Below are 25,566 nucleotides of genomic sequence, written 5' to 3'. Positions count from 1 at the left end.
GGTACAAGAGTGGAGATGGGGCTACAAAACATTTATCACAGGGCTACTTCCATCAGTGCATATTGGGATTACAAATATTGGTATGCTTTACATCTAATTTTCCATCTCTTCCTGCTCAAAACCACACACATGGCAGAGCAGTGTTACAGGCAGAGTGAGCTTCTATTATGTGGAGCCCACGGTGCATTAACAGCAGCAGCAGGCGTCGGCTCTCACATCTGATCACACTAAATCAGACAAATGTGGACGAGAGGTGAAGGGAGAGAGGGGAGGGAGGGGGGAGGTGGTGGAGGGGTGGTCTGGAGGGATCTGCGAGGGATGAGCTGACTGTCAATGTCTAAGCGTGACACGTATGCCCGTTGCAGGAACCAAACAAAAGTAGCAAAACTCGTGAGACACACACAAAAACACACGCGACGCAAACTCTGTTGCTAGACATCAACACCAAGTTCACATGTCACATGCCAGGGGCGTCTGCTTAGCATATTGCAGTCAACACCTCATCTCAATTACTTCTAGCGGGTAAATATATAAATAAAAGGAGAGCCGACATAATCAGAAATCAGTATGTGAGCCCCCGCCGTCCCCGAAGACCTAAGCTCCTCAGATCTTCTTTGTCATTTCTGGGGCTGGGAAACCAGTGGGCCTGTGGAGGTCACAGAGCTCAGGCCTCATCAGCAGGGCTAATTTGATTGTGGCGGAACAATGGCTGGCGTAGCTGAGCCTGGCACTGGCCTGCTGACGAGGTGCATATTAATGCGTCGTGGATGCTGGGGCAGCTTTGCCCTGCACAGGAAGGGCATACTAAGGGTACTGAGGACTCGGGGCGTTAAATACTCCTGCCAACACTGCTGCAAGGGTTCAATTCTGTGTTTTGTTTACTTGGGAAAAAAACAAATTTCTGTTTTATTTACTTGTAAAACTAATTTTATTTTAACAATGTCTTAATCAAGGGTTAAAGCTAGCCAGAATGATCATGAACAGTGTTCTAGCCATTTACCCCCCAATCCCTGTCATGCAAACTAAGCGGGGCAGCCATTAAAGGACTTGTTTTTGCAAAGGTGCAAGGTAATTTCAAATATGTCTGTGAAGGTTCTCAGTCATCCAGGTCATCGTAGTCAAAGGAGCTTGCAAAGAAAAGCGTCTGGACTTCTTTAAGTTACTTGAAGACGTTTTAGAACTGAAGAAGCTTCTCGGATGAGAGGTGAAACGTCTTCAAGTAACTTAAAGAAGTCCAGATGCTTTTCTTTGTAATTTCAAATACATTTCCAGCATGGCTCATTACAGGTTGCCAGCTCTAAAGCTTTTGGCATGTGACACACACTCCTTCAGTGTTGCATTCTTTTGCTGATCAAAAGAATCTTGGGACAAACAAGTGTTGCTATCCCATCGATAAAAACATTTAGTCAAAACACAAAATTGAGTTTCCATGCTTGAGTCTGGTTTGACAAAAAAGTAACAGAAGCAAAACTTGTGGTTGTTTCTTCCAGCTGTTTAACTTTATTAAATACCATCAGTTCACAGAAGCCATATTCAAGTCTTTATAGTGACAGGGTTGCATCTATTTACACATTGCAGCTGAGGCTCTTCTAGTTATCTGATTATCACAACTCATACAAAGCTCCCTACAGTTGGTCCATTATAAACCGTTATGCAACCCATCTCGGCCCCAGCACATCCTTATCTCATTTCATTAATACCTGCTCTGTTGTGTACTGGGGGCCTTGCTGCCACTCTTCCCGACTCCTGGCTTTCTATGCAAACACAGGGAAGAGCAGAGATGTCCCAGACCAGAACTACATTAACATATATTTCCATCTGCAATCATTTATATCATCCTTTCAACCATTGTGGTTCTGACTGAACACAAGTATAATCTAAGATTCTACACATTTAGCTTTTAAAATGGACTGGCGAACAGATCGGTAAATATTACTGAGCGATGTCCAGCTTGTGCGAAGGAGCATTATTTACTTTAGCCTTGTTACAGTTTTTTTTAGCTCTATTTGTGGGATGTGACTGTCATTTTGGCGTTGGTCATGGAGCCGGATGTATATAGTGGGTTTCTTTAAAAAGAGCATTGCAGCACAGTTCAGGCTTGCAAAGCTTCATCTGAACGATTCAAGACTTCTGGAATAATGTGCTTTGGACAAACAAGGCCACAGGACTTAGGCACCTTAAAGTCACTGAGTCAACCATGAATTCTTCTGTATACAAAAGTATTCTAGAGTCAGATGTGAGGCCATCTGTCTCACAGCTAAAGCCTTGCCAAAAGTTTGTCATACTACAGGACAGTGATTCCAGCTGTACAACCGAATGAATAAAAAAGAAAAGAAACAAGGTACCAAAGTTCACACCTCGTAATGATTGAAATAATGATGCAGGACCTTTAGCATGCATGAATTAAAAGGTAAGGTAACACAGTATTATGAAGAACAGTTGGCCAAAATTCACCCAAAACAAAGCAAGAGACTCAAAAAGTCATACAGAAAATGATTACTCCAAATTAATGCTGCTACAGCCAACTGAATCATGAGGTGTACCACACAGAATTCACACTTCCCTCAAACTTAGGCAAAATCCAGGTTATTCCTAAGTGTATGTTTAGTAGTGGATAAAGCCTATAGTAAGGGCTGGATCAGGTGCAATAGGCCTAGGCCGCTACAGTCTTGTCATGATGCACTGAGTGTTCCTTCTTCACACACCTCTTTAATCTCTGTGTTTATACACCACTCTGGATTAAATCATTAGTTATTGTTATTTAGCTCATTATTTAGTTATTATTAATCTCTGACTCTACTACACAGGGTTTGTTGGTCCTGTCTTCCTCCCCTCACCCCCAACCAGTCAGGCCAGATGGCTGCCCCTCCCTGAGCCTGGTTCTCCTGGTTTTCTTCCTGTTAAAAGGAAGTTTTTCCTTCTCACTGCTGCCAAATGCTTGTTCCTAGGTGGGTTGTCCAATTGTTGGAGTATTCTGTCTATTACTGTAGGGTCTTTACCTTATAACATTAAGCACCTTGAGGTAACTATTGTTGTGATTTGGCGCTATACAATTAAAATGGAATTGATCCAAACGGAATAATTTCTATTGTTAGCAAGAAACCAAAAAGACAACACATAAATAAAACAGGTTGCAAACTACCAGAGGGTTCTTTAAAGGGAATCACATTACTGCCGATGCTGCATTTAACTTATATTAGTCCAATTAAATAAACACCAAAAGCGCAATTAATTGTGCTCACTGTCCACCACATCCATCGGTTGGCAGGCATGAACAAAACCCAGCACTGCATGTTCTCCTGAGATGTGAGCATACTAATGGCTAGTGTAGCTTAGCATAACCCCTTAGTCCCACACTGAGGCATACTAATGTCGTTGAAGCCAGTCGCGTCCCTGCCTCACTAAAGAGCATACTAATTACCAAGGCTGCCCTTCTTTGTGACCTTGGCAGGTCACTTAGCAGTGTGATCAGTCCCTGACTCCTAATAAAGACACTTTAACAGGGTGAGCCACGAGGGCAGAGAGCTTTTTTACTCCACGCTCTCCCTCACTCACTTTCAATTCAGTTTAATGGTGCGGTTTTAGTTTGAGAGCAGCATGGTATAAGGTGGTGAAAAAACCAAGCCATTTAATTTAGCAAAACGAACACTAGTAGAAAAGAACCAAATGATTTCTAATTCATAGCCAAAAACTTGATTCTCTGCATTCATTTTGACACATCATTCCATGATAACCACAGGTGTAATTAATGTCATTATTAAAGCCCTGGTACATCCTTGGTACAATGGAATCGCTAAAAACACCATAACTGATTGTATTGATTACACCTGTGTTTACTCTGTGAAGATCTGTTCAAATTGCTAAAGCGTCTACTTTTTTAACCTTTCATTAACTTTAAACCCTGCTTTGTATAGAAACTAATGGTGTACCAAAATACCCATGAACACATAAACATTTGCTGAAGTATTTCTAGAAAATAGAAAATCAAATCAAAAACAATTTGCTTTAAAATCATAAAGAGCTGTGAAAAGGGATTCTCTGGTCAAATTCATCATCCAGTCATCAATTATGAAAGTTGTCCAGGTCCTTAAGCAGTAGAAAAAGCCCCAGATCATCACTCTACCACCACTATGTTGGACTGTTGATATGTTAGTTTAATGAAATGTTATGTTAGTTCTATGGCAGATGGGTACAAACCTTCCAAAAAGTTCCAACTTTGGTCTCATCAGTTGACAGAACATTTTCCCAAAAGTCTTGGCGATCACCGAGATGTTTTGGGGCAACAGTGAGATGAGCTTTTTCTCTCAGAATCAGAATCAGAATCAGAAGACTTTATTTATCCCCAAGCGGCAATTAACAAACAACAGAGCAGCATAACGAAGATAAGGACAATAAGAACAGGCAATAAGAGTGAAATAATAAATACACAGAATATACAGTATATACAGTTTTGTTATTCTTGAATTATGAACACTGAATATAACTGAGGCACAGAAGAATTGGAGAATTGGCCTTTGATCAGTGGTCTTTGATCAGTGGTCTTTGATCAGTGGGTTTTGGTCAGTGGTTGTTGATCAATGGTCATGAGAATTTGCATAACTAAGATTAAGGAACTGACCTCCCAGTCCATTGTTCCTTCAGTGGGCTGGTTTCAGTCATTATGTAAATGTACTGTTTATAAGATTTGGGGAAACCTGCAGTCAGCTGAGACTGAAGAAGTCACTTGGATGGTTGGATGGGTGACGAAACGTTTCTCACACAAAACACTACGTCCAGATGAACAGCATCAACTTTTTGGAGAAGAATTGGAGTTGTTTAGATGTTGCGGGCTCTTTTGTGACCTCCTGGATGAGTTATCAGTGCATTCTTACAGTAATTTCGGTAGCCCAGTGACTTCTAGATTTCTTCATTCAGTAGTAATGGCTCTCACCTTGGTTCACTGAAAGCCTTGAAAATGGCTTCTAGACCGACACGTGTTAATAACTTTGTTTCTCGGCTGTTTCTTTAGATTTTAACCCAGTGCTCTGTGGGGTTTTTTTTTGTTGTTGTTGTTGTTTTTAGATCTTTTACCCAACTTCACTTTTTTTTAGAAAGCTTCTATTTAAGTAATTTCTTGATTCAACAGGTCTGGCAACAAGCAGGTCCAATTTATCTATGATTTAATTACTTCAAATTAAATTACTTTTTCACACGAGTTCACACGAGGTTGGGATATGTTTTTCCCTTTAAGAACTGAATCATTATTTAAAAACTGCATTTTGTATTTTACTTGTGTTGTCTTTGTGAACTATTAAAAATTGTTTGATGATCTGAAACATGGAAATGTGATAAATGTGCAAAAAAAATCAGGAAGGAGGTAAATACTTTTCCATAGTGCTGTATGTAAGAACTACAAAAGGTTTTGTAGTTCTTTTTTTTAAGATGTACTGTACATTTGTGATGAAAGTGATGAAAGTATGCATTTTAAATAGGTGTGAAGTTAGATGTGCACTTGAATGATCTCATATGCTATTCATGGGCAGAAACACCTGGCTGACTTCTTAGAATTGATGGAAAGACACCAGTAGCTCAGAAATATTACTCTTCACAGTGGCAGCGAACAGAAGAGGAGTGCACATGACAAACCTTAAGGCAGATGGGCTAAAGCAGCAGAAGACCACTCCTGTCAGTCAAGAAGAAAAGTCTGACTTTGCAAAGGGCTCAAGCTCACCAAAACTGGACAGTTGATGGCTGGTCTGACGGACTGCCATTTCCGCTGAGACTGGAGGGGCAGAAACAGAAATGTGGGTAGCTTTCTAAGGTGGTGGTGTGGAAAAGATTTTTTTCTTGGAAAAATTTGGGACTCTTGGTGTATTTGGCTCTACATCTGCAGTTTTTTTATGTGCTTCACGCAGGTCTAGTTTAGCCACATCACTTTAGTCTCAGGTCTACTTCATACAGGCCCTCATCAAGCCCAGGTCATGACATCTGGCCCTTGTCTGGCATACAGATCACTGGTTTGTGCCACTGCGTATCGTTACTAACTATGTGAATTCTCCCATGACTACATTGTATTTTAATGGCAGTATAAAGAATTAAAATAAAAAAAAAAAAAACATTTCTGGAAGAGGAAAGGAAAACCACCTTAATTGATGGTCTCTATTAATATTTTCCTTCAGTAGGCCTACGTTATATTATGTTAATAATTCCAGAACAGAGTCTGCCATGTGTAGTGCAGACCGGGGCACTGGTATGAAAAATAGTCAAATGAGAGACAGAAAAGCTCCATAAGTTACAAAAAGAAATCGTATAATTACACATGGTCAGAGCTATTAATAGCACCAGTATTCATAACATGAATAAAAAGGGTTTTTTATTCATTATTAGGGCAGTACAACTACCTTATTTTATTTGCTATTAATATCAGTTTCTTTTGTGTTTGTGAATTAACTATATTAAACTTGGATAAATTCATTTTTATTTATATAGAACCAAGCCAAAACAACAGCTGCCTCAAGGTGCTTTATATTGTAAGGTAAAAAACATACAATAGTTGACCAAAACAATCAGACAGCCCCCACTTGGCAACAGTGGGAAGGAAAAACTTTTAACAAGAAGAAAGCTCTGGTAGAACCAGGCTCAGGGAGAGGCAGCTATCTGCTGTGACCAGCTGGTGGTGAGGGAAGAGAGACAAATCTGCACATTTGCTTCAAGTTCTTTCTTTTGAAATCTCTCTGTGTGAAAAGGGCATTCACATAAACTGGGCATACACTTTACTAAAAGGTGTGGCTATGAGAGACCTGCAGAAATTATGTAATAGAATCGTGTCAACATATTACAAAATATTCCATGGGACGCACAAGTGTTCGTTAACTTGTGCAATGATTTTTGAAACAGTTCATGAGTAGGCAGCATAACTGCTAATAGTTTTTTTCTCTGCATGTGCATTGTGTTTTTTCCCCACTGTACTGTACATTTGTTGACTCGCATCCTGTGTTTGATACTTTAAAAAGAAGCATCAAACATTTCCACATTTTCCTTCTCTCCTTCTACGTTCACACAGACACACAGTTTTCTGTCCCTCTGCCTTGATCCTTCTCCATTTCCATCTGTCCCTCTCTGTCTCTCTCCCCCACCCCTTCCATCCATCCTTCTCTCTAGTGGCGCTGGACACACAGGTAGTGAAGCAGCAGGCGGTGTGGTGCTGGATAATTACCTAGTGTTTGGAGCTCCACAGGAGCCTGGGCCATCCGGGGAGAGGAGGAGGGGGGACAGCGGCAAGCCTGGCTGTATTTATAATGCACTCCGCTAACAGTACACTCCAACACTTTGCCAGTGGAAATGCAGGCCCAAATAAATGGGCTTTTGTTGCCACCTGAAAAGGAAACGTAAGAAGATGCACTTTTCATCTGCCTCTTTACCCCTCATTTTTCATGCTGCTGACTCTCAGCCATACCCACCCCCCCACTCCTGCTGTTTCTCCCTTCATTTACCTGCAAATTCCGCCCCCAGACAGTTTTACACAAGACAATTTTACACAAGAAAACATAATGTAGAGATGCTTATGACTGGGATTAAGTTTGTTTGTTTGTTTGCCTGAATGGTGCTGAGGCTTTGTGCACACCATGGGAAATATGATCCATAGCTGTCAAGAAAAGCAGATGAGGTGATGAACAAATACTCATAAAAATGCACACAAACACACACACACACACCAGTCACATATCTGTGACTTCAGAGGACATTTAAATTACTTGCATTAATTTCCTGGAGACAATGAAAAACTGAGTTATGCTATCAATACTTGCTTTTTGCTACCATAAAATACGTAACCATAATTTGACTGTGTGAATCTCAGGCTATATAAAAAGACCAACATAGCCATGACATTGCCACATGCCTTCTGAACGCCACATTTTTAACCTGCAAGATTTATAAAAGAAGCAGCCTAAAGGCGCAAATAGAATTTTGGCTGCTTTCATGTTGGAGTTTTTTGAGCCCAAAACATCTCTAAAGGACAGGCAAAGTGCAGAGTTATCAGCTCAGGATATAGGATAGCTCCATAATTGGTGCAAAGACACAGATCAACAAAATACTACAATTTCAAAGCACAAACTTTAATGTTCTCACCAGTGTTGGTCAAGTTACTTGAAAAAAGTAATCAGTAACTAATTACTGATTACTTCCCCCAAAAAGTAATCCTGTTACTTTACTGATTACTTATTTTCAAAAGTAATTAATTACTTAGTTACTTAGTTACTTTTCAAAAACACGATTTACAACCTGAATAGGTGATAAAGCGAGAGATCTTTCAGCCCAATTCTACTTTTTCTGCATAATCCATCATACAAAACGTAATCAAATAGAAAAGTCTCTTTTTAAAAGTTGTTTTATTAGTTTTAATCTTTTAACTTTATGCATCAAGCAAAAATTAAATTATATGGAACATTCTCTGACTGGAAGAAATTTATTTAACATTTAAACCTATTTTCTGCACATTCCAGCACATAAAATAAATTTTTCTTTGTGTTTACACTAAGTCTTTCAAATAAATGCCAGTGAAACACAGCAGAAAATAAATAAAATCAATAACTCAGCGGTCCTGTTGCTCTATTTTCACCTGTATAGCAGGCGGGTGTGTGCCCTGGTGCAGGTGTGCTGCAGCGGTCAGTGGAAGAATCTACGAGTTTGTCTGTGAATTTCCCATCCCCTGGTGGCGCACTCGGTGCTTGCTCGGAAGTTAAGGGGGGTTTTTGCTGTAAAAAGAAGTTTTCTTCTCACGCAGTGAACAGCGGACGCTAATGTTTTTGTCACTTTTTACAGAATCAAACTCAAAGTAAGGTCAGTACTTCCACGCTTTAAACGCTGCACGCTCATGCTCTCTCCCGCACTCGATATATGATCCATTGTTGATCTGCACACAGCTGTTGCCACGAACGTCGCACTCGCTTACTTCATTGTCATGAGACACTCTCGCAAAAAAATCATGGTTTTAGTAAGGCAGTAATGCAGCGTGCTTACGGGAAAGTAACAGTAATCTAATTACCTTTTTTGCAATAGTAATCCCTTACTTTACTCGTTACTTGAAAAAAGTAATCGGATTACGCGTTACTGCCCATCTCTGGTTCTCACGCCTAGCAAGACATATTTTCAGTCAAATAACTAAAAAAAAAAAAAAACAAGGCCTCCAAAAGACACCAACAGCTCAAACACAGTAATTAGGTCCAGTTTTGTAACTCTGGTTATAATATAGATAAGAACAGACAGCAGACCATGTTCCTAACTTTAAACTTTAGCACAAGGTAGGTTTGGAGTCAGAAGTTACTATATTTGGATTACAGGTAAGTTATTAGCTGAGTCAATATTGGTTAGCAAGCTAAGTTAGCACACGCACAGGCATAGATAGATCAAATAATTTTTTTGATATTTCAATTAAATTGGCCCAAATATGGCTAAATCTACTTGTGAGACCTATCTACCTAACATACATGTCAATCAAAACAATCACAACCTTACCCAACCCAGCCATCACACTATTGTAATGAAGGTGGAAACAACGACCTGAGACATTTTTTTTGTACCAGGCTAAAAATAAGTTAAGTTTTTCAATTTAATATGGTTGTTTATGGGGGCTGACTCACTTTTGGAGCAATCTTAAGTGGCCACAAGGGAAGGTGCACAGACACACACACACACACACACACACACACACACACACACACACAACACACAAAAAAAAACTGGAAAACCTGGCAATCTGAGTATGGCCAAACAAATCCCAAGAAAAAGGCATTTTGTTTGGCGCTCATCGGCCAAATGAATAATGGAGCCTTCTAACTAGATTCATAGTGAAACCACAATGCACCTGACCCACTGAAGTGGAGTGGAGTGGGCAAGCGCAGCGCCAGCAGCAGCATCCGGTTGGCCAGTTGTCCAGACTCCATTAGCCTAGAAGAGCCATCAGTGAGGATTAGACAGGAGCCCTTTTCAATCCTCATCCAGCGTAACATCCAAGCCCCCCCCTTCTCCTAACCCCCGTCCCTCGCCAGCTCTCTGAGCATGAGCCAGGTTTTCCTGACTGGGCCACAAGCTCGGCCAGAGCCCTCATGTCTCTGGAGCCTCTGCCACTCTCCGCTTTAGCCTCAGCTGCTGGAGATGTTGTCCCTAATTAACAAGGGATTAAGCCATCATCTCGGCTTGTAATACAGCCTGGATGGGAATTCCAATATGGATGCTGGGATGAGGGGGGGAGGGGCTGAGGGTAAGGGAGATTGGACTGGGTAGAAAGAGAGAAAGGGAGAGAAACTAGTGGCGTTTAGCAGCTCAGTAAATTACTCTTGACCCGTAGGACTGAGGGGAGTCTATCGGCACGGCAAGCTGGCTGCCAATTACAACAGCTCAGGCCTGCCAAAAGTTTTATTGGGTGGAGGGCGGGGGCAAGTTAGGAGGTGATTGCTGTGCATATGCGTGTGTGTGTGTGTGTGTTGGGGGGGGGGGTTCATTTTTAATGGCCTTTCACCATATTACTTTCTGTCAGGATTGGAAGTGTTTGCATTTGGAGGGATATTGACATAATTATGATGAGAATTTGATGGAGGTTGAAAATGAAAATAGAACTTTTTTTTACAGTCCCCACAAGCCACTGTGTTCATTACACTGTCAGACAGAAATGTTTTATTCAGCTTTGTCTCCACTGACTGCTAAGATTTGGTATCTGCTATCCCCACATCATTACATTAACAATCAGTCTTACCACTTTTGTTAGTATTACAATTAATAATAACGTTACTGTCAATGTTTTTTATAGCAATAATAGCACTTTTAATAATCATTGTAAATATCTATAACCCAAACTAAAAGTCATTTCATTATTTTTCTAGACATGTGCTGTCCCTAATGCTTCCTACCAACAACCAAAAGTGAGGGTGACGAACTAAAGTCCATACAGTCTCTTACTACGGTTGGGCTACTATTTATGACCAGATCTTCATGCAAGTCTCTGGAAGAATGTTCTTTCAGCAGTATTATGAATTTCAGTTTTTTATGCTTGAATATTTAGCATGGTTTTTAACTGACCTAAAAAAAACATGATGCATTAATTTTTGTACAAGGATATTCTTAAATATTGAACATGATTCAAATGATAAAGAAATAAATAAATGAGAAAATACAAGTGAGGTTGATGGTGTTGAGTTCGGCCCACACCGGGGTGCCTGTCTCATTAGCCATCTAGGCCTAGGTCACAGTAGGCTTGTGTGCCTTCGAAGATTTATGTGATACTCAGGGGGAGGACAATAGAGAGCCAGTGCCCGCTGACCACCAACAAGAGAACAAGTGAGAGAATATCTCGCTTGCAGGGAAACAAAAGTGACTGTTGATGGGATGATCCTTCCTCAGGTTCACCAAAGAAAGCGTTTATGAATTTATTCCTAGACCTTGCTGACCAATGGCTGTTTCATCTTAGCATGAGTTGAACTACACAGGGAGTGAGTTTGGGTTTGTAGGAAGAGCTGAAGTGCATCATTGTAACGAAAGGGATGTGCTTGATCAGAAGATCAGTACACTGAGACAATGATAAGGTCCCCCGTGGTACAATGCTGGATTCACCAAATTCTGATGTTACCGTTCAAATGTGGCAGAAGAAATCTCCACTGGTTTTCATCGTCTTCTACTTTCTAACTTTGGTGCAAATTGTAGCCTCAGTTTCCCGCTGCCAGGAGTCGTGTCTGGTTGGGTCGTCTTCTGCTATAGCTCATCTGCTTCAAGGTTGCCTGTGTTGTGCATTCAGAGCTGTTCTTCTGCATACCTTTGAGTTACTTATGCCTTCCTATCAGCTTGAAGTAGTCTTGTCATTCTCTTCTGAACTCTGAGATCAGCAAAGCATTTTCAGTTAGAGAACTACCGCTCATTCTGAAGCTCAGGTTGTACTTTAGCAGGTATTTTTGACCATTCTTTAAAGCAATCTTTTATGTATTTAGTAAAATCAGTTTATATTTTTGTGGTACTACTTTCTGTGTAAAGTAGAGAACACCAAGTGTGGTGTATGTGCGCATTGATGCCTGTGCCTTTTCCACAACATGGTTAATAAAGTAAGTTACTAACAACCAAAAGGTGTTGTTACTTTACAAGTTAAGTTATAAGAGAGAACATAACACAATCAGTTGTTTGCATGTGCTTGGCTGTTTAAATAGTTGTGTTAACGAGTAGATGAAGGTGGTCCCTGACTTACTTTCCTCCTAAGGGGACACCCGGAACCAAAACACGCCAGCAAAATAGAACAGAATAACAGAGACACTGGATTCCCTCACCGTACCAAGGTCATGCTATTACTGCTTGAGTAGGCTTGGAGTGTAGGTTGGACCAACCTGAGGAGGAGTTTTTCCACAGCATATTCATTCTGGGCAGATTTTAGTCTTTTTTGTTCATTTATTTTTGAATATTACTTATAATATTACTCATCTGTGTTGGAAATGGGCCACATAAATAAATCTGCCTTTCTTGGCCACAGTTACAGAAAAAAAAAATGCTATGATGGGTTAATAAAGAGTTCTTCTGATTTACTTCCACAACATTTTTTCCTGGCAAAAGCATGACCACCTTTCTCTTCTTTTCAACCCTTTCCTGCTCCAATGTATTTCGCTTTTTCTCAATAAATTCTTGTAACGATTACATACAGGGAGTGCAGAATTATTAGGCAAATGAGTATTTTGTCCACATCATCCTCTTCATGCATGTTGTCTTACTCCAAGCTGTATAGGCTCGAAAGCCTACTACCAATTAAGCATATTAGGTGATGTGCATCTCTGTAATGAGAAAGGGTGTGGTCTAATGACATCAACACCCTATATCAGGTGTGCATAATTATTAGGCAACTTCCTTTCCTTTGGCAAAATGGGTCAAAAGAAGGACTTGACAGGCTCAGAAAAGTCAAAAATAGTGAGATATCTTGCAGAGGGATGCAGCAGTCTCAAAATTGCAAAGCTTCTGAAGCGTGATCATCGAACAATCAAGCGTTTCATTCACAATAGTCAACAGGGTCGCAAGAAGCGTGTGGAAAAACCAAGGCGCAAAATAACTGCCCATGAACTGAGAAAAGTCAAGCGTGCAGCTGCCAAGATGCCACTTGCCACCAGTTTGGCCATATTTCAGAGCTGCAACATCACTGGAGTGCCCAAAAGCACAAGGTGTGCAATACTCAGAGACATGGCCAAGGTAAGAAAGGCTGAAAGACGACCACCACTGAACAAGACACACAAGCTGAAACGTCAAGACTGGGCCAAGAAATATCTCAAGACTGATTTTTCTAAGGTTTTATGGACTGATGAAATGAGAGTGAGTCTTGATGGGCCAGATGGATGGGCCCGTGGCTGGATTGGTAAAGGGCAGAGAGCTCCAGTCCGACTCAGACGCCAAGCAAGGTGGAGGTGGAGTACTGGTTTGGGCTGGTATCATCAAAGATGAGCTTGTGGGGTCCTTTTCGGGTTGAGGATGGAGTCAAGCTCAACTCCCAGTCCTACTGCCAGTTTCTGGAAGACACCTTCTTTAAGCAGTGGTACAGGAAGAAGTCTGCATCCTTCAAGAAAAACATGATTTTCATGCAGGACAATGCTCCATCACACGCGTCCAAGTACTCCACAGCGTGGCTGGCAAGAAAGGGTATAAAAGAAGAAAAACTAATGACATGGCCACCTTGTTCACCTGATCTGAACCCCATTGAGAACCTGTGGTCCATCATCAAATGTGAGATTTACAAGGAGGGAAAACAGTACACCTCTCTGAACAGTGTCTGGGAGGCTGTGGTTGCTGCTGCACGCAATGTTGATGGTGAACAGATCAAAACACTGACAGAATCCATGGATGGCAGGCTTTTGAGTGTCCTTGCAGAGAAAGGTGGCTATATTGGTCGCTGATTTGTTTTTGTTTTGTTTTTGAATGTCAGAAATGTATATTTGTGAATGTGGAGATGTTATATTGGTTTCACTGGTAAAAATAAATAATTGAAATGGGTATATATTTGTTTTTTGTTAAGTTGCCTAATAATTATGCACAGTAATAGTCACCTGCACACACAGATATCCCCCTAAAATAGCTAAAACTAAAAACAAACTAAAAACTACTTCCAAAAACATTCAGCTTTGATATTAATGAGTTTTTTGGGTTCATTGAGAACATGGTTGTTGTTCAATAATAAAATTATTCCTCAAAAATACAACTTGCCTAATAATTCTGCACTCCCTGTATAATTATTTTTATATCCATTTATATATTATTTATATTTGTATTTTGATATACATTTCACCCAAAATATTTCCAGTTTTGATTGATCATTATGAGTGATCATTATGGGTTATAACTCTGAATTTATTCAAATCTTCTGTACTTAAATAAAATTTCAGTTTTAAATAAATTACTATTGAAACACCACAATTACCATGTAGCATAGTGTATTTGACTTTAGACTACCTACAGACACAATGCTGTATGGAAGCATATTAATGGAAATTGGAAAGAACAAGTGTGGCATGAAAAAATGCCCGAGCAACAGAATGACCGAAGTACTTGGTAGAACTTCATAAGCAGTGGACTGGAGCTGGTGTCACCGTATCAAGTGCCACCATGCGAACGTTTTCAGGATGCATTTGTAATTTTAAGCCTTTCCTCAACCAGAGACATTATCAGGAACTTCTTACCCGAGTTAAGGAGATAAAGAACAGCACGGTTGCTCATGCTCCAAAGTCCGTTTTTTTTTTTTTTTTTAGATCAAATAAATTTGTAACATGTAATTTGCAAATCCACTTCTTAGACTCCAAAGCAGAGGAGCACAGAATCCAGGTAATTGTTTAAAATTTGATTGTGATGACTTGAGATTTCATGTCATATGTTGGTGTTGGCTGGTCCACAGTGTGTCATGAAGCTTAGTGTCAGTGCAGCATATACCAGATTTTAGAGCTTTTCTTGCTTACATCTTCTGACAAGCTTTGTAAAGATGCCGATTTCATTTAAACTCCAATGGATACATCAGAGAGTAAAATCTAATGCAATGAGGGTGCTGCACCAAAAGCCTCCTTGTGGTTACTATGGTCGGCAGCAGATTACTATCAAACCACTGAATGGCAGTGGAAAATTGAGTTTTCTTTATCACTGAAAACAACACATTGGGTTTGTATCACATTCACACAGGTTCGCTACTGCTAAGCGAGTAGTTTGGAATTCAAGTGAGCATTTTCCATACATAGCAACTGCAACAATCTTGAGGAGGTTTTCTATACGCCTATACCAGTGTTTTCCAACTACTGTGCCGCGGCACATAGGTGTGCTGTGAGAAATGATCAGGTGTGTCGTGGAAGATTATTTAGTTTCACCTGATTAGTACTCTATGCGATCGGTGTGAGTGACGGGCAGAACAATTACATTCTCTTCCACTAGAGGGCAGTACAACTACCTGCTCTAATTAAATGGGTTGTCAATTGCCACTAAAACAGAAGAAGACAAAGGAGAAATTATGTAATAGTCATGCTGTCATAATAGCAATAGAGTTGTCAGTCTGACCTGGGTCCTGGAGAAAATTCCGACCCAGATGAAGGACCTAGCATGAGTAATGGTCAGAAGAAATCAAAAAAGGTATACTGGGGCCAAACCGAACCAATTCTGCTATACCTGGTGTGCAGGAAAAAATGATCAATATGCTTTTGTGACATTTTTGTTTGGTGGTGTGCCGTGTGATTTTTCTAATGGGAAATATGTGCCATGGCTCCAAAAGGTTGGGAAACACTGCTCTATACAACCAATTTCACATAGTGGCAGCAAGCAACCTCCCCCAGCCACAAACTGGCTAGGTAACACATATAATAATAGCAACTGAGATGTTCACTGGTCAGCGTCTAGGCCTGTGTGACTGGGGCTTCAACATTCCATTTCACAGAAAATGTAAGCAATTTCCAGCAACCACATTTTCCCTTACTGGTCACACGGGTGCCCATCAGTCTGCAAGCCTGTATGATTGAAGCCTAGGAAATATTGTAACATTTCTAATTTTTCTATTTAATCTTATCCTTTAATCTATTTAACACTATTCTGTGAGACCAGATTGGACAAAGTTGGGTCTAACAGCTTTTCTGTTATGCTTTTTTTCCCTTTATGGTTAATACCTCGAATCATGTGTTACAGAAACACGCCTTCAGTCCCCCCACCACCCACCTATCTCTGAACTCACCCCTCACGGGGAGCAACCCGAGGACCTCAGGGTTTCACTCGAGCTCACATGAGGTTAAAAGTACGTTTTCATTGAACTTAATTCATCATTTAGAGTAAGGAACTGTAAAAGCACTACATGTAGAGTGACGATCTGAACACTGAAACTGCCCTCACAGCTTGGTGGTGGTGATGGTGGTGGTGGTGGGGGGGTCCAGCCCGCCACTGTCTGCTGCTGATGTAAACTGATGCAACCTTCATTCAAGACAAAGCAACCAAAAAGAAAAAAAATCTCAAGTATCAGTGTCCACTATGAAAAGCAATACACACAGTGTGTTTGGTGGCGAGTTGCACTGGGGTTTCATAAACCAGACCTAATAATTGATGATGCTGTTGGATAACGATCAAGCTGAAGCATCTCCACAAGAACGTGTGTGTTTTGGCGGGTGGTGGTGTGCGTGTGTATGTGTGTGTGTGTGTGTGTGTGTGTGTGTGTGTGTGGGGGGGGGGGGCTTGTTTGTGTGACATAGGCAGTGAAAGTGGAAGAGACAGTGTGTGTCAGAGTTTTTTTGAGGAAGACTAAAAGGAGAAAAAGAGGTTTGGAGAAAGGAGTGTGAGTAATGTGCAGCAGATGCACACACATGGTCACAGATATACCCACACGCATGCATATTTCAAGTCTGTCTGCCAAGAATGATGTTCATAAGCAACTAATTTGCAGTAGTAACAACTATAATGCTGCAAGGAAGACATTTTTATCAAACAGAGACATTCATACCGAAAGTGCGTGCAGTACATTTCATTTGTTTTCTTATGTCTGTTCTTGGCAACCAAAGAATGATAAATTATAGTTTTAAAAAGAACACCTCTACTCCTTATGTTTATACCTACTTGCAGAGGGTAAGACGAGATGATTGAATCAGTTTAATCTTTCTAACCTCCAGTTTAACCCTACGTCTGACAACTGAGGGGTAAGGGACGAGTTAGATAGACATTAACCGTCTTGAGGAATTTTGGCCTATTTGGCAGAATTAAATGAAAAGGCTTATGAAAAAAGAACTGCAAGGCCAGTGCAAGGACACCATCTAGTTTTTGAATAAATGTTTGTTTACCACATGGATAAAACAAATCTATTAGATTATTTAGATATGCTTGTGTTGCCATTTCTGGTAGCATTTGATTTGAGAATTCACATCATCTCCACATAATCACCGCCATTCACTCTTTAATTCTATGAACAGAGGTATTCATTATTTTTTGCCAGAATATTTCACATTGTTTTTGTTTGGTGATGGAGAGAGCAAGATTTTAAAATTCCCCCCAGCTTTTTCTCGGTCTGTAGAGAACACGATTGTTCATTATGTCCTTATAGATGTTGACATCTTACAGAAAGAGGAAATTCCAAAAAAAAAAAGCTCAGGCATCATTATCATCACCATCAAAAAAAACCCGTGAGAGCAGTGAAAATGCTAACTTGGATTTATTAATATTTAACCAATCACCATTTTGCTGCTGGCTTTCACAAGTAATTGGTTTGTAACAGATGATGGGCTCACTGAGATGACATTGGTGATGTCCAGGGAAAGTTTATCTTCCAACGAGCCTCAGTTATTAAAGAGAATGGACTGGTTCTTGTATAGCGCTTTTCTTCTCTACCTGAGAACTCAAAGCACTTTTTCCCTCCTATGCTTAAATGTTTTCTATCTAACATTCACACAGATGGATGCGTCAGAGAGCAATTTGGGGTTAGTATCTTGCCCAAGGATGTTTGGCATGAAGACTGGAGCAGCCAGGGATGGATCCACCTTCCTTCCGATTAGTAGATGACCCCCTCTACCTCCTGAGCTACAGCCACCTCATCAAGATTTGTAAGATGTCTTCTCTCTCTACCATGAGATGCTAGTCAGTCTTGTGGTTGAAATATATTTCTATTGCCATTCTGTTCAATGTATCTTCTTCCTTAAACCTTAAACACAGTCATTCTTTCAAATATATGCACAAGTTGGTCTTTCCAATACATGCCTTGATTCCAAGTGATATCAGTCCTCTTATGGAGAATGAAACAGGCCACATTAAAGGGTGTAAGTCGCAAGTTTGTCAGCCATAGTTTATGCCTTGCGTGGGAGGTTTTTCCCACCTTTTTATTTTCACTTGCTTTTTACATTTCTGTTTACTTGCTAGTTTTTCCAAGCAAAATATTTCTCATCACAACATACTGAAAAGTGAGAAAACAGGGTATTTAAATGTGATGTGTTTTTAGACAAATAACCATATGTGAGTAGGTAGGAGTGACAGATCTCAGTAAACTCAGCATAAAAAAACAAAGGATGCTTTTGAGACATATATCAGTATCTGTTGCAGGGCGCCAGTATTTGACTCCGTGGAAGAGAGATCAGACCTCCCAAAACAAGTTATCTTGTTTTGTATCAGATCTTGGTGTTTCCCACCCTGAAGACACTCTCACCTCAGTAAAGTAATCTACAATCAGCCCCATTGGCTATTTGTCAACAAGAGTGTATTTTTACGTAAACCACAACCTCTTCCTAAACCGAACCATGCAACAGAAAAGCAACCATATTAACCCTGCATATTATAACAAATGTTGATAAACATGAGTGTTCTCATCTTGTCTATGCTACGCAAGGAGCAAAATCGTAAAACTTGAATGTATTTTAGCCATAATATAAAACACAGTGCAAACATCTGTAGCCAGTGTCAGAGCATAGTGATTTGTTCACCCACCCATCGACAACCAACCAACCAGTCAGTAACAATTACACTTTCAGCAAAAGGTACTTTATGAGATATAGGTCACACATGAAGAATTTCATCTTCTACATATCTTCAGCACTTTTCTAAGTGTGTGTGTGTGTGCGCGTGTGTGTGTGTGTGTGTGTGTGTGTGTAGTCATTGTTTTCTGGTCAGTGAAGCTGCGCCAGGTTGACGTATTCCCCATCAAGTGCAATGACAATTAAACAGTAACTAACCAGCTATTTCCCTTCATTACCTCTCAACGCATCGTGCTGTGAGTGGGTGTGGGGTTTGCACGTGTTTGTGTGTACCTAGGCCGCATGCTGACAGGATGAAAAAGAAAGAGTTAGCATTTACAGAAATATGGGCATAAATATGATATATGAAAATATACAAACTCCCTGCAAGAAGAGACTTATTTGCATGGTGTACCCAGTTACCCCTGGCTGATCAGTGAGAATAACTTACATGGTAAGCACATCCTGCAGGTATAGACCACCTGCCTATGGCAGAGTTTATTCCTGTAAACATACTTTCAAAAGAGCATCTTATCATGCCATCCTGTCTCTTTTCTGTATCTTTAATATGTTTCCTGCCCCCTCCATTTTCCTTCCACTCCTTTTTCATTCCCCTTTCTTTCTCTTCCCTTTCTGTATCTTGTCTTTTCCCCCCTCTCTTACTGCCACCCAGCACCCACATAAGGATACAAACATTGCCATTTTTCTCCTCCTGCACAAGGCCCACCACATAGCCATTTGCATAACAATCTCCACTTGTTTTTCTGCTTAGATGGAATTCACAGCATGGTGCCAGCATGACTGAGACAGGGGTCATTGCTATGTATATCAGAGAGAGAGGAAAAGAGAGAGAGAGGTGGAGAGACAGCAGCGTTTATGGCAGCGTGAGGAGAGGTAGGTTGCAGTTGCAAAAATACACATCTAGACACACAAACCCTTCCATAAAGAGACTCATCGGCATACATGCACTGACTGATGGAGAGTGGTGGAAATACACCCTGAAAATACAGAGGATGCAGATGAAAGCGTCTGACTGCATACCAGCTTTTCAATGTAAAGCCACATTAAAGGACAAAAATGAAACTACTGAAGAGATCAGCAACAACTTCTGCTCGTTGTTTCTTTTCTTATCTACTCATCACACATTATGTGAAAAAACACAACATTTCCCAGTATGAACTGAAGCCAAGAAGCCATTTGTTCTGCAGGCTGTTTTCTTCCATTTAGCGCACATTCTTACACAGGTTTCTGACTATGCGATTCTTTTCTCTGATAAATGGTCAGTGTGTCAGATGAGGAGATTGTAGAGTTAGGAAGTCTCACCATACCTGGGCTGAGAGACAGTTTACTCTGTATAGCTACATTTCTGCACTGGATTAAATTATAAAAGAAAACAATCAAGTCTGACAGGTTTATGTGATATAAATTTTAAGAATTGAATGGAAACAAGGAGGAACATTAGCCTTTTATTTAGATCACATAACAGAACTTGTTGCTCTTACACTGCATGTTGCCCAAATGTGGCATTGATCAACTCTGATACACTACACAGAATAATATGATCAGCTGTCAGATCCAACACTGTATTTTGTTCTTGATGCTCAGTACTGTTCAGGTCAAAACGTGTTCATGATGATATCACATAATCAGGCACAACCGATTTTTGTCCTGTTTTGTAGTTGGCTTTACAGATAATGTAGAATTTCCAAACTAGCTGGGGCCATTTCTAAGTTTGCTTTCAAATCACTTCTATTCAGTTTTATTTGTATAGTGCCAAATTACAGTGACATTTGCCTCAAAATGCTTCATAGTGTAAAGTAAAGACTGTACAATATGTACCAAGATTTGGGAGAAAAACCTAAATAATCAGACAAACCCCTGTAACGAAGCAGTTGGTGATAGTGAGAAGGAAAAACTCCCAACCAATCTGCTGCAAGCAGTTGGAGGTGTTGGTGGAGAGTTCTGGCCTTTGTAAATGTAAACACACAAATACACTTATATACATAGCAGCCTACATAGCAGGTTAACTAACTTTGTATATATATTTTATTAAATTAAAAAAAAACTTTTTAATCGTGGCTATATGAAAATATCAACCCGTTATCACAGCAAAGCATTTAATAGACATGCTGGATAATATATACACATTGCTGCTGACCAAGAAGGTATGAAATTAGGGGTAGGTTTAAAAAATCGATTTTAGCTTGAATAATGTGATACCAATTCATTAAATCCTGAATCGATTTTTAAATATAACTGCATTTTTCCAGAAATTAATCTAAGCTTAAAGCACATAAAACTACTACAGCAATCGCTAAACAGTTAAAACACCAAATGATTAAAAGGTAAACAGACTGCAAAAAGATGTAAAGCGTCAAGTCACGCAAACGGGCAAGTGATTAGGAAGTGATTAAGCTAGGTAGCTAATATTGTATTTACATGTAAATTTTTTAGCAATGTCTATTTAAACGTTTCCCTTGACTATTTTCATGTCTTGGAATAAAATATTGCCCTCTACTGGTTCTGCAGCCTACTGCAGCCTACTGCAACTTACTGCAACTTACTGCAGCTTACTGCAGCTTATTGCAGCTTAAGCATGTGTGCCTGTTTCACGCTTAGGAGAGGCAAAGTGTGACATCTACACAGTGGACCCATGTTTCTATTACACGCTTTACCACAACACTGTTTTGAAAGTATAGATGTGTAAATACTGATAAGTAATTATACTAATGCAGCTCAAAAAGATAATTTATCAAAAGGTTTTTTTCTTTCATTATATTCTTCAAAGGGGTAAACTTTCATATATTGTCTTTTCATCACAGACAAAGTGAAACATTTTAAGACTTTCTTTGTTCTTGTGTGTGATGAAAATCACACACCAAGTATCACAAATTATTATGTTATTTATTATAATGTTATTTTTGAATGAATAAATAGTGCACAAGAAACTGTAAGAGGACTGTCAATAACAGCAAGGATCAAATCCTGCCTGGCTGCCTGGATATCCATGGGTCCCACGTCTTGAAGGAACCAAAGGAAGCATTCACAATCATTCAGCTATGGAACACAAACACAGAGAAGTACCTACTGAGTTATCTGACTTCTGACACTCTGACACGTTTCATTCTTTTGTCTTCTTACACATTTTGCAGTAGTTAGCTGTTTTAATGAAAAACTAAACCTAAAAAAGTTGAAATCATTACGCTGTGTAGTATATACTACATAGAGGTGTCTTTGTGTTCAAAGTGTAATGCAGTTGCATGCAGGTGATTCTAAACAATATGTGTACATGACAGCATTGCCCTGTAAATCATTCCCTACTTCAGTCCAATGTCTGAAATCAGTAACAAATAGACTGAAGTGCACACGTATGCAGATTTAGATCTGCCTATTCTTACATGTAGATACGGGGTTATGAACACAAATAAATATGTAGTTAGAAACATGCACAGCCATATGCACAATAGCAACATTCCAAAGAGCAACACAAAGAAAGTGACAGGGTGACAAAATAGAAAGAATGACAGCACGCAGGAAAAACAAACAAGACAGACGACGTGGGTGATCAAGGAGAGTGGGAGTCATTTTTTATCCTTTATTTAATCAGGTACTCTCACTCACATCACCATTCATTCCTCTCAGACCTGAGAACCCGAAGCGTCCACTGAGCAGTGACAAAGAAAATTCCCACACAGTCATAGCCCCATTCTAGTCTTCACTTGGCAACTGATATGGCGTTAAGCTATCGTTCGTTGGCAACATTTTCCTCCAAACTTTGTCATAACTGACAAAACATTTGGCTGATAAGAAGCGCCATTAAAGTGATTTTCCATGTTTTCAATAACAGAACAATGCTGTGATGTATAACATACCAGGCATCCACACGCAGAGAGCAGGGAAGTAGATTACACTGCCAGAGTGGCTTCTCTGGATGATTTGATGCTTTTTCTGCTGTGAACATTGTTCACTATTGCCATCAGTTCTATTCACAGTGGTACAAGATTCTAAACATTGTTTCAAAGGCTGATTTTATTTTAGAGAAAATTATTTTGTGCATTTTGTTTAGAGGTTACTTTGCAAGTGTGTAAACTGAAATGTTATGCCTCAACAAAGGGGGCATACTGAGAATCATTCTCAGTGAACTCTGCTCATCTGTGACACCAAGGTCTCATTTAGATAAATATTTGACTCCAGTGTACCCCTTTTCACTGAATTCACTGATTTCACTGTATTGTTAAATTAAGTTAGGCCTGCAATGGACTGGATGTACGGTCCTGTCCAGGATGTAACCTGTGACAGCTCACTGTGAATCAAAATTGAATAAGTGGTTAAGAAAACAGAAGTAGAGATGGATTGCAATTAAGCTGTGTGGAGTGTTAAAAGGAGTGTTAAAATCAAATTAATATATTGCCAGAACTGCATGCATCTAAATTTGTGATATTTTACGGTATGGTTTAGAAATTTTAGATTCTTCAAATTTTAATGGATTGGTCCGGTCTCCTTCCTCTCACCCCAGCCATCTGCCCCTCCCTGAGCCTAGGTCTGCTGGAGATTTCTTCCTGTTAAGAGGGAGTTTTTCCTTCCTACTGTTGCCAAGTGCTTGCTCAAATGGGTCATCTAATTGTTGGAGTTTTCTCTATATTATCCAAAGGTCCTTCTTTTTTCATATAAATAAATTTGCACTTTTCAACTTAAGAAACATCATTCATACAGTGACTTTTTTCCAATGCTCTCTACCTGATATTCACACTCATGAATGCATCAGGAGTAACTCAAGGTGTGTATCTTGCCCAAGGACAATGCAGTATGCAGACTGGCACAGACAGTGATCAAACCAACAACCTTCCAACTAGTAGATGACCTGCTCTACCCGCTGAGCCACAGCCACTATTTTTAAAGACTACAGTGCAGCTTTTATTTTGATTTACTGAAGCTTTTTGTACAGATGGCATATCCACACTGCTTACCTCCTGATGAAGAGGTGTGCAACCTTACAATTGCCCAAAGGTTGAAATGTATTTGTGTGCCTTATTGAATATGAACAGGCTACAAGGTCTAGAAAATGGATAAATGGGAAGGATCAACTGGGACTTTCAGAGCACCTCTTTAAAATGCTGCTTTAGTTGACTGTATCAGTCACATGATACAGTTCACTCTTAGTCCTTGATACACGAAGAGTCGACTCTTTCAGGTTTGTCACTATCACATATATACAGTGTAAACATGGCACATGCACATACTCTATGAAGTAAGAAGTGTATATGGTGGATGAAGATATGAAAGTAAAAGTTTTCTCACTCTTTGAATTCTCTGTCAGCCTCTACAGCTTCAGCTACATAGGAGTAATGTTATAATTATATTGTAATCAGTCTGGTTGCTGCTCACAAGCATTAAATTATTAGCTAGCATTTCTCATAAATAGCTGTCATTAATTTGTGGGGGATGCCCGTGTACATTGCTAATAAGAAATGGTGGGGGATCCTGCATTTGAACAACAGGATTAGTGTAACATGCAGCGAGTGAAACATATTAGCCTCTATTTAAACGTTCTCGTTTGTGAAAGGACAACACTTCACTTCAAATAAGCACTGTTCTTTCTGAAGAGTAGTAGGATCTACCAGCAGGAGTGTGGCTTCCCTTGGAATTAATATTTAATGTATTGTTTACAAATTGCTTGAAACTCGTCGAGTAAACCACACTGGAGAAGAGGTCAAGAAGCTAACTGCAAAAGACCCAACAAGTGCAATGCAACTCGAATCCAAGGCTGCAGCCCAAACCATGGGAGGATGCTGTATCTTTATTTTACAGTGCATGGGGGGGGGTTGTATTACTGAACACTGTATAAATAGGTCTTGGTAGTCTCAGCATCAAAGGCATCAGGGTAATGTGAATGCTAAAGACAGTTTTTCTTGTTAAGTAAACATAACACTAATACTAATTCAGTGATTTGTTTTTCTTTTTTTCGGATCTTCTCTCACTTCTTTGTTTTCATGTGCACACACAAAAAAACCTACCACTTAAACACATCTATATACATCTGTACACGGTAAAATGAAGTTTGACATTTTTATTATTGCTCTTTAGTATTTTTTCTTTTTTTTCTTGTATTAATGAAACACTGCATCCCCTTGGACTACTTAAAAAACACTTGGAGGGTTAAGATTTGAAATAATATTTTCAAAAGTAACATAATGACAATGTTTTAAAATAACAATGTCCTGTTCTATGTGCTATATGTTAGTCTATTCTTTTGAAAGTTACATTTTTCCATTTCTGCAGGCTGGGCATGTTCACTCTAGAGAGTTGCTGCAACCTTGAGGACCAACTCAGTTCAGTTTTAATTATATAGCACCCAATCACAACAACATATTGGAGGATAAAGACCATACAACAATACAAAGAAAACTCCAACAACTAGATGACACACTAAGGAGAAGCAATTGGCAACAGTGGGAATGAAAAACTCCCTTTTAACAGGAAGAACCAGGCTCAGGAAGGGTCAGCCATCTGTCATGACTGGTTGGGGTGAGGGGAGTCTGACAGGACTAAAGATGCATTGTGGAAGAGAGCCGAAGATTAATAATAATTAATAACTACATCCAGAATTTGTAGCAGAAAAAAGCAAACG

At 39.8% G+C, this 25,566-nt stretch overlaps 1 long non-coding RNA gene across 3 annotated transcripts in view; it reads right to left on the bottom strand.

Moving 5' to 3' along the window:
- Window positions 1-25,566, bottom strand: part of LOC120741739 — a 431,134-nt gene that overhangs the window by 255,421 nt on the left and 150,147 nt on the right. For all 3 annotated transcript variants that reach the window (XR_005697678.1, XR_005697679.1, XR_005697677.1), the window contains exon 6: window positions 7,196-7,354. This is a non-coding gene — a long non-coding RNA (uncharacterized LOC120741739). The remainder of the gene's footprint in view (window positions 1-7,195; window positions 7,355-25,566) is intronic.

This window comes from Simochromis diagramma, unplaced genomic scaffold (genome assembly GCF_900408965.1).
Source record: "Simochromis diagramma unplaced genomic scaffold, fSimDia1.1 OVJJ01000486.1, whole genome shotgun sequence".
NCBI classification, from domain to species: Eukaryota; Metazoa; Chordata; class Actinopteri; order Cichliformes; family Cichlidae; genus Simochromis; species Simochromis diagramma.
This window is presented reverse-complemented; position numbering and strand designations above follow the sequence as displayed.